The sequence below is a fragment of the Lolium rigidum genome, chromosome 5 (genome assembly GCF_022539505.1).
Source record: "Lolium rigidum isolate FL_2022 chromosome 5, APGP_CSIRO_Lrig_0.1, whole genome shotgun sequence".
In the NCBI taxonomy this organism is placed as follows: Eukaryota; Viridiplantae; Streptophyta; class Magnoliopsida; order Poales; family Poaceae; genus Lolium; species Lolium rigidum.
In genome coordinates, this window is record NC_061512.1 from 43,288,419 (window position 1) to 43,299,114 (window position 10,696).

The 10,696-nt window shown below is 43.3% G+C and overlaps 1 long non-coding RNA gene across 2 annotated transcripts; it reads left to right on the forward strand.

Moving 5' to 3' along the window:
- Positions 1-8,547: 8,547 nt before the first annotated feature.
- LOC124655469 lies at positions 8,548-9,739 on the forward strand. Of its 2 annotated transcripts, XR_006988695.1 has the most exons (3): positions 8,548-9,016; positions 9,170-9,548; positions 9,640-9,739. It is a non-coding gene; the product is annotated as an uncharacterized LOC124655469 (long non-coding RNA). The 2 variants fall into 2 exon arrangements; XR_006988694.1 differs by having other exon boundaries at positions 9,170-9,739.
- The last annotated feature ends 957 nt before the right edge of the window (positions 9,740-10,696 follow it).

The window sequence follows — 10,696 nt, forward strand, 5'->3', positions numbered from 1 at the left end:
CCATCTTCTGGTTGCATCTTGGCTTGGAATGCGTTCTCGCGGTAGGAATTTTTTTGTTTTCTATGCTACGTTCTCCAACAGAATGATGCTATAGATGAAGCATGGACAAAAGCTCAAGCTTGGGGATGTCCCCTGGACCCCCCAAGAAGTATCCAAGAAGTACAAGCGTCAAAGCTTGGGGATGCCCCGAGGCATCCCCTCTTCATTAAACAAATGCACCAGGTCAGTTTTCAATGTGCTATATTTTTATTCCTTCATGTAATATGTGCTATTCTTGGAGCGTCTTTATTTTTGCTGTGTGTTTTCTTTAGTTTGTTTACTGTTCAATAAATTTGGACTCATCATATTTTGTTTGGGAGAGAGACACGCTCCGCTGTTTGCACTAGACACTATAGTTTTCATGTTTTCTTCATTTCTAGTGTTCTAGTTTGCATCTACTTCGTTTAGCTCTGAGTTTTTCACTCATATCATGTTCGGAGCTTGTTTATTTGGATGATTCATGTTTGAATACCTCTCTGGTCATTTTCTTATTTATCATATATGAGAGTGTTTTCATTTATTTGGTTGGCGATGGATGCATAAAAATTACTATATAGGTATGTGATGCAAATAAAAGCATATTTAGTGAGGCTTAGACTTTTTCATGCCATGTTTGATGTGATTCTTACTATATGCTCAGTAAATGTTGTTGTTGCATGACTAGTCTCAAACAACTAAAGATTGTGTTTTGTGCCATTTAAGTTTCATGCATTGTTATTAGCCTAGAAAAGCATGTAAAGTGGTAAAAATTCTTCTTCAAATAATTTATTCGAGTGACTTGGCGCATGTTTAAACCATGTTATGACTACATCCAGTCACTTTGCCTTCATGATCATTTAGTTTTTGACTTGTTAGATCACTTTATGCTTTGGTTAATATTAATTTTGTCGCTATGCATGATTATGGTCATTATGCTCTCTTTAGTTGGTCGCATCCTATCTTTTTCTAGCCTTCATTTGCACTAAGAGGAATACTTTTTGTGCATCCAACCACCAAGAACCAAACATGCCAAATGAGTCCACCATACCTACCTATATGTGGTATTTCATTGCCACTTCTTTGTGAGTTATTCATGTGCTAGCATTAAAAACTCTTCAAATAATTTATTTTGTTGCTCATGGACTAAAATGTTGAGTAGTATTCACTTGTGCACTTTTTCTCTTTTAAGTTGCTTGTTGTGCTGTAACCATGTTTAGTGGGGAAGCCATCAACCTGCCACATCTCTGTTGAATATCATGTGGGTTACTATGCATGTTCATCTTGTCTGAAGTAAGGGTGATTTACCATGATTTAATATGATTGGAGTATGCATATTGTTAGAGTAGAGCATTGGGCCGCCAACCAAAGCCATGTATCATGGTGGAAGTTTCAGCATGGACACCATATCCTCAAAAATATTATATCTCATGAGAAAATTTATGTTGCCGAAAGCTTTAATCTTGAAAAAAAGGAGTCCATTTGTCTGTTTTCCATGTTGTCCCGGGGTGAGATTCTAAGTTGAGAATAATCAATAGCAAGAAATCCAATGCGAGCTTTCTCCTTAGACTTTCGCTCAGCTGAGATGGAGGTACCCCTTTGCAAAAACTTGGTTAAAACATATGTATGCAGTGAAGGTCCATGGAAATCCAAGCTAATTAGGACAAGGTGTGAGCACTATTATTATATCATGCATGAGGCTTGCAACTTATTTGTAGAAGCTTTGCACAACTCATACACTTTTCATTACCATTGACAAGTTAATCCTTCTCAAAAGCACAATTTTATATCTCTATTGTTTTTAATAAAAAGTTTCAGCACATGAGTGATTTCACTTGCCTCTCTAAGAGAGACTTTCTTCTACTTTTCATGTTGAGTCTCCACCATCTTGTTTATGAACCATTTATTGAGAGCATAGTTATCATTCTTAGTTTTATGTGCATGGTCCCAATATTGTATTGATTGAATCATTGTTGTGATATAACTTGTTCTCAAATTACTTGTATCTAGTCACTCAATAAACTTTAAAGATGTCCTAGCATTTATGTTTTGCTATCACTTATGGGACAAGCTGAATACCACTTTATATTGTCTTTTTCTATGCTCTTTAATAATCATGTTACTACATGCACTTTAGTTATTCTTGTTTGTTTGATTACTCTTCATGTTATAGCATGCTTACTGAGTTATATTACTAGAATTTATATCTTTCATGCTATGTTAAGTACTATGATCCCATCTATGATTGCTTATGCATATTGATAAAGAGTGTGACACATGTCGCCTCAAAATTATTTGTTTTTGTCACTTACCTACTCGAGGACGAGCAGGAGTTAAGCTTGGGGATGTTGATGCATTTCAAATGCATCTATAATTTTGAAGCTCCTTGCTTGTTTTATATTGATTATGCATGAATTATGTATGCATTTTTGCACCTTTTTAGCATTTTCTGGGACTAACCTATTAACGCAGTGCCGAAGTGCCAGTTCCTATATTCTGCTATTTTTGGTTTCAGAAAAGCACCATATAAAATATTCTCGGAATTGAACGAAACAAAGTTCATATACCTTAAAGTCCCGAGGAGAAGCAACTGCCAGAAGGGGGAAGCCAGGGGGGCAGGAGGGCCCCACACGCCCCCCAGGCGCGGCCCCGGAGGGGCGCCTGGCCCACGTGTGGGCACCTCCTCCGCCTCCGACTCCGCCTCTTCGCCTATTTATTCTTCGCCACGGGAAAACCCTAGTCACCCGTTCATACTTCCACGAAAAGTTCCGTCGCCGCCGCAAAGTCGAACCCTAGTTCGGGAGAGTTCTGGAGCTCTTCCCGGCACCCTGCAGGAGGAGAAAATCATCGCCGGAGGACTTCTTCATCACCATGCATGCCTCCGCGGTGATGCGTGAGTAGTCTCTACAGGACCATGGGTCCATAGCAGTAGCTAGTTGGTACATCTCTCCCATGTGCTTCGTTCCTGATTTAGTCTTGTGAGCTGACTGACATGATCAAGACTATGCAATTGTAATATTACGATGTTGGTTTGATGGGATCCGATGAATAGTGATTATTATGATATGTGAGTTTATGTTATTTTACTTATGATCATGCATGCTCTCCGTCTCTAGTAGTTGCTCTGGCCAAGTAGTTGCTATTGACTCCAAGAGGGAGTATTTATGCTCGATAGTTGGGTTCATGCCTCTAGTAAATCATGAGAAGTGCCAGAAATCTCTACGGTTCTAGATGTGTTGTTGCCACTAGGGAGAAAACAACGGTGTGCTATTCTAAGGTAGTATCATTGCTTACTTAGCGATAGTCTGTTGCTTGCAACTTAATATTGGAGGGTGTCGCGGATGCAATCCTGAAAATGGACTATTAGTCATAGATGCAGTTGGATGGCGGTCTATGTATATTGTTGTAATGCCCACATATTTAATAATAAGTTTATGCTCTCATCATAGTAAATTTATGCCTGTTTGTCAATTGCCCATCTGTAATTTGTTTACCCAACATGCTATCTTTTAATGGAGAGACACCACTAGTGAACTATGGATCCCGGTTCTATTTCCTCATTACTGTTATTTCCTACGAAGCTCTCTGTTTACTTTCTGCAAACATCATTCTCCCATTCGATACGTTTAATCCTTTGTTGCCGACAAAAGCCGGTGAGCATGACAAACTCACTGAAATCCGTTGGGGCAAAGTGTTGTGTTTGTTTATGTGCAGGTCTCCACGTTGCTACCGATATTTGCAAGCGCCAGAGCAAATATTGGGACGCGACAACCTACTGAAGAATACATTGCCTCCTGGATTGATTAAACTTTGGTTTCAAATTGAGGGAAAACTTGCCAACTGCGCTGCTTCACCTTCCTCTTGGGGTCTCCTCAACGGTGTGTTAAGTTAGCGCCATCAAGCACTCTCTCAGGCTGGCTGCCCTTTCGGTGAGAAACCAGTTCCCGATCCAGATCCGGATCCGGATATTTTCGTCCAGACCCCTGTATCATTTCTTTTCGATCCGGGGCCCTTCCCCTGTTAACTTTTGTGAAAACCCCCTTGCAGGTTCTATTTTCGTTTTAAAACATGATCTAATAATAAAAATGATTTTCCTATTTCAAATCTGCAATAGAATTTGAACCGTAGCTCCAAATAAAAAGTGTTTTATATGAACAAGTCCGACACACATAATTAGGGTTAATGTTATTTTATTACCAGCAATATTAAATGTTTATTATTAGCATCGCAAAGACATGGCAAGGGTGAGCTACTTCATATTTAAGCGGAGCGGCGAAACCCTAGGCGGTGTCTCCGAATTACTCCGCATACATGCGAGGTGAAAATGCAAATCTATCGATGCCCGAGATGAGTGGCCGGTAGGCATGAATCAAATCTGCATTTGGGGGGCCTGATCTGCCTAATCGTTCATTTCCAATATTTGGCATGGAATTTGGCTTGCAATTAGCTAACATGTCCAGAAATGGCATGCCTGTGTGGCTACGTAATCTACCAAACTATATTAGTCGTTGGCAGCATGCTCTATACAGACCCTAGGTACCTAGAAGGCCAGAACAAGAACGAAGAGATAGACAAATAACAATTGTATCATTGCTGAAATTAATGGTCGGCACAATTTGTGGGGAGGACGGTTACCTCGCTTCTTCAAGAAGAAGCAGGATAGAAGAAAAAAAAGTCCATACATACATACACAAAGTAAGTTCTTTTGTGGGAAATTCTACTTGCGTACGTGACGTTTGGTGCTCTCAATTCTATGGGAATTATGGTGAGTGAGGTTGCACAGCAAAGTTGCTTCCAAGGCCGACCTTTCCTCCACTATCGTACCCTTGCACTCTAACATAGCAATATGACATTATCACCACGTTTTAACCGGAAAATTCTTCTCATATCCTTCCAGCTCCATTCTACTAGTACGAGGAGTAGTTCGCTTGACCATTTTTGGATATCATCATGGCATAATTTTCTGCATGATACTCGCAGACACATTAGGCAGATGGTTAAGAAGGAACACGGCTGCTGCATTGGCTTCAGGAATCTTGATGCGACATCCCACGATCCTCAGTCTCGCCTGCGGATAAGCAAATCCCTGACTATATATATGGTGCAATGCATTGCGCGGCATACACTGTATATGCTAGCGCCTGTTGTTTTTGTAATTTAGCATCTATTAGTAATATGGTAGTATCATCTAAAAAAGGATGTCCGGTAGGCACGAATCGAACCTGCATTTCGGGGTCTGGTCTGTCAAGTCGTGCCTTGTCAACATTTGGCATGGAATTTGGCTCGCAATTAGATAGCATCCAGAAAAATGGCATGCATGTGGCGACGTGACATACCACACTATATTAGTGGTTGACAACATTTACAAATCATAACTTGGTAACATACCCTAATGGCGCCTAATATGGGGCAGTGTTGCACAGTTGTCGGCCATACTTCCCAAGTTACGACTTGACAGTTCAAACTAACTGCTCTAGGCACCTAGAACAAGTTCTCCCAAAAAAAAGGTACCTAGAATAAGAACGAAGAGATATATCTGGTTAGGCAAGTAAAATCGCTCAAACCCTTGCTGGAATTAATGGATGGAATCAGTTGGCGCACTTTGTCTGTTACCTTCGTCTTCAAGAAATGGTAGAAAATTCCATACACAAGTTCTTTTGTGGCAATTCTACTTGCCTGCGTTTAGTGCTCTAAGTTTTCCATAAGGTGTGACAAGTTAAAATGTTCACATGATAAAAGAAAATTGGTGAGTTCCACACTTGTTGCAGGAGGTTGCTTCCAGTCGTTCTTAACCATACAAAAATGTTGGAAAATACATATGGAACCATGGTTGCAATTTTCTCAATGAAGTAGTTGCACATTTCCAAAAAAAAAAAAACAATGCACCAAGCCAATGTCATTGAAAAGACCAACCTATAAGTAACAAGACAAAAAAAAAATACACATAGAGCTTCCATTTGCACACTTATTATTGATGAGGTAGTTTCAACTTTCCATAAGGGCGACTGCGTTTTGGTGAAAAAGTGCAACATACAAATAACCAGACAAAGAAAATAAAAGTAGACACAATCATGTTTGCACTTTTATCGATGAGATAGTTGTACATTTGTAAGAAAGGTCATGCACCTATGGTGTGGATAAAAGTGCAAGGATTATAAAGGACTAGACAAGAGATCCTTCATTTTAAGGGGCCCGGCCGGGATTTCCAAAACACTGCCTGATGATCTCTACATGCATTCCACTCTCGTACCCTTGCACTATCTGCTTTGCTTCTACCGCTGACCATTCCGCTCTTGCATAGAATCATATATATGTGGCGTGCGGCATTGCGCGCAGCATGCTCTCACACACACAGAGAGAGTAGTTGCCGAGAGCTAGTAGCACGACCTCAGACAAAAGACCTATGGCCAACGCAGTTGCCATCGTCGCGCTGATGTGCGCCATTGTCGTGCTGCTTCCGCCGCCAGCGGGGAGTGTTCGCTTCCAGTTCGAGGAGGAGGACATGGCGACGGAGGAGGCCATGTCGGCGCTGTACCAGCGCTGGGCGGCGCACCACCGTGTGGCCCGCAACGTCGCCGAGACCGCTCGCCGGTTCGACATATTCAAGGACAAAGTCCGAAGGATTCATGCTTTCAACAAGCAGGGCAACGCGCCCTTCTTCCTCAGCCTCAACCAGTTCGGCGACATGACCGAAGCGGAGGTGGACAAGACCTACGGCGACTGCTCCACCTCCATCGCGTACGAGAGCGACGGCGCCTGGCCCACGGGCCCCGCCCCCACCGACGCGTCGCGAGTGCTCATATTACCGCCCCCGGAGCAGGTGGACTGGCGCCAGAAGGGCGTTGTCACAGCCGTCAAGAATCAGGGCGCTTGCCAGGCTTGCTGGGCCTTCGCCGCCATCGCGGCGGTCGAAAGCTTGAACGCGATCAAGACAGGCCAACTGTACGACCTTTCGGAGCAGGCGGTCGTGGATTGCGCCGATCCGCCTAATGATCAGGGCTGCGAAGGCGGCCTCGCCGCCGAAGCGCTCCGGTTCATGAGCATGCAAGGGCGGCAGAACGGAGCGTTTATAGAGGACGCCTACCCGTACAGGTACGTACGTAAGTTTTTAAATTTCGTTTTTCGATTGGACCCAAATTTTCCTCTGAAAATTCATGGAAATAATCTAAAAAAAAAATACTGTAATATGTGATTTCCTGTCTGCTATACAGGTTTGGGGACAGGACGAGTGGCGCGTGCGCCGTTGGTCATCTGACTCCCGCAGTCAGGTATCACGGTTACCGGATGGTTCTTCCCCGAAACGACGCCACCACCCTGATGAGGGCCGTCGCGGCCCAGCCCGTGGCAGTCCGAATCACCGCGAATGGTACCGCTTTCAACAACTACGGCGGCGGGATATTCATCGGCCCGTGCACGACGGAACTCGGCCACGCTGTCGTGGTCGTTGGCTACGGCACCGAGCATGGCCACCCGTACTGGGTTGTGAAAAATTCTTGGGGAGATGAATGGGGTGAGGAGGGTTATATCCGCATGAGTCGGGTCGCGGGCAAGGAAGACGAAGGAGGCCTGTGCGGCATCCTGAGAGAGCCTTCCTACCCCGTATGGGCCTAGATGCGCGCTTCGTAGTTATCCTCAAAATAAGTTCAAAGAAAAAAAAAACGTAGTTATCCTCAAAGGAATACTCCATGTATTAGTTTACTAGCAAAAAATGCCCTTCCGTTGCGCCGGATTAAACAGCTTGTTTGAATCTTATTATTCGGTTCACAATATATTTGAGATAAAGCTATATAATTTTATATTCTGTTTTCTCATTCCCATAAATGCTATATTCTGATTCCTTGATTCTCTTGAAGGCAGATTTGAATAATGCAATCTTATTGCAACATGTTCTTGATTCCTATTGTGCTATTTCGGGGCAATTGGTTAGTGTGGCTAAATCTAGTATTTATTTCAGTCCTAATACTCATGTTAATGTCAAAGTTGATATGTGCAACACGCTTAACATCAACACTGAAGCTATTTCTGATAAATACTTGGGTCTTCCGTCTATGGTTGGAGCGGATAGAAGTGATTGCTTTTTGCATTTTGTTGAGAGAGTTCTCTAGAGAATTAAAGGATGGAAGGAAAAACTTCTCTCTATTGGCGGCAAAGAAATAACTACTATATTAAACTTGAATAAACATCTTTTTTCACAGAATTTTGAGGCCTATTTATGAGTTAACGTGGTGGTGGCACGTATGCGTTTATATGTCCTAATTTCCTCTGTGTATTGTTTTGGTGCTCCATGGGAAATTTCAGGTCTCTTTTATGCTGTTGTGCTGCTCCAGCCGTGTGGCTATAGCTGAAAAGGCGTGTGGAAAACTGTGTTGGTCGTGGAGGGCCCAGGCTAGGTGCGTGGTTTATCTCCATGATCGACGAATGGCTTGATTTGCCACGTGTTTGCGTTTAGAATTATCTTTTGTCCCCGTTTGGTTTTCCTCAGTCAAAACGGTGACACAGTACCTAGACATCCCATCCCACCTTCCCACCACGCCTCCTCTTTTTTCTCTTTTCATTTCTTCTTCCGTGTGAGCGGTTCATCTTTCAGCCCTCCTCCCCCGCTTCCTTCCCTACCCTTGCAGCCGCCGGCGTCCCCTGCCACTGGGAAATAGCAGCCTGTGCGGATCCGGCCGCGGCTGGAACTTTCCCCGGGTGTTGCCCTCGAGCGAGGGGACTCGGACATGCGGCAGCCGGCGCGGCCAGATGGCGGTTGTTGGTGGTGGACGATGATCGTGGTTGCTGAGGGAGGCCGCCTCTGTAGCAGTGGGGTGTCCTGGTGTGGGCGCCAGGCCCCATCTGGTTGAGCTCGATTCGCTTGGTCCGGCCGCGATTCGGCGGTGCGGCCTCCTTTGCATCTGTCGGGCGCAACGGTATGTTGATGTGGCTGGGAGGCGCAGTGCCGAACGGTGGTGGTGGCGGCACCAGGCGTGACCTTACGCTCAGACACGTCCGCCTATTCCAGGTGCATGTTCTTCCTCTGATTCGTCTCCTAGACCTCCTTTGCGGTTTTTGCGAATTGTTCTTTAGTTTCTTTTGTGAGTTGTTCAACAGTGTGTGCCATCTTTCTTTTTTTCATGGTGATCTAATCGCTTTTACTTTCGTCGCGCTGTTGTAGGTATGTGATTGTGCTCGCCGTTCTATTGGTACATGTTGACCCTCGGGCGCTGTCGTCGGCAGCCTGCTGAGTCTGGTGGCGCCAAGCACCTGGAGTTCTTCGCCATGGACATCTCCGCGAGTTCAAACCAGACTCTCCTGCCTACCTTTGTCACCATGAGCGGCCGCCTGCTGTCGTACGCTTCCAGCTACTACATATTATCAGAATTTTGCTTCTAATTGATGTGAAAAATATGTGTGAGCATTCAGACAAAAGGATCAGGCATGTTGTCCACCTTGAAAACAAAATTAGAAGAATCAGTATGTATGTTGATGGACAGTTGTTCTGGCAAAAGATGTTTGACTGACAAACTAAAGCTAGACATCGGCTGGACAATCTGGTATACTTCCTCTTTTATTGTTATCCGATTGGCACAACTGGAATGCTAGCACTGAAGCATCTTAAGATGGTTCTTGTTTTTTTCCTTACAGTGTATAAGTCATACATGCAGCTTTCTTGGTGTGTGGGCGATGGAAGTGTACAAAAGAACATGCAGAAATCAAGAAATGATGATCAGTTCCTTCAGTGGTCGTGAGTAAATGAATGCAAAGGTGTATACTTGAACTTTGGCATGACATACCAAGATTGCTAGATAATTCCAACTGTCAAGTTCATTAAATGGAAAGCAAAGTACATTGTGAACCCCTTTTTGCTGAGAGTTGTTCCTCAATGTCTCTGCCTTTCAGACACAATTGTTTTTGTCGACCCTAAACTTTTTAGGGAACTCTGAAATGGACCTCTTTCTGTTTTTTCCTCAAACCCCATAAGTTTGAAAGAAGATCAAATTTTCGTGTGCAATGAAGATTCACTGTAGTTTTTATCATAACCAGCTGAAAGAATATTGGATTCCCGTACTCATTGCCTCTTTTTTGGGTCTTTATTGTCTCCTTCTGTCTGGTTCAGATCATATCTTTTTTTTTTCTGGTGATTCTGGTTAGGATGGGTTGATCAGATGTAGCACTAGAAGTAGCAATGTTACTTCCACTACTTTTGGTCTGCCGCTTTGCCTTCTCTCACAACCTGGGGACACATTGTTGAATTTAACATACTTGAATTTTCTGATCGAAAACGAACCTATACTACTATTTTTGTACACCATACAGCAGCAGTTCAAAACAGTGTTTAGAAAATTTCTTCCACAAAAGTGCTTTCAGTAAAAAGCACCAAAATATTACACCAAATATAAACCCTTAAGAATATTTAGCATTGAATATGGCTCAGTTAGTTGTTAATTACTCATTTCTTCTAGGATAGGATCGATCTATTGAAAGGGTATATGACTCGACAATCATTACTCCATTTTGAAATTTTGGTGAGCCTGAACTCTTTTGAATTGTTTCGTGATGACATAAACTCTTGGTACACAGAAAGTTCACACCATACTCTCTTTGTTTTCAGTTATTCCACTTTTAATCCTTAGTTACAGAATAGCCAGTGCAGCTCGATCGGTCTTAAATATTGGTATGAGTTTTACCAAGACCATTGTCA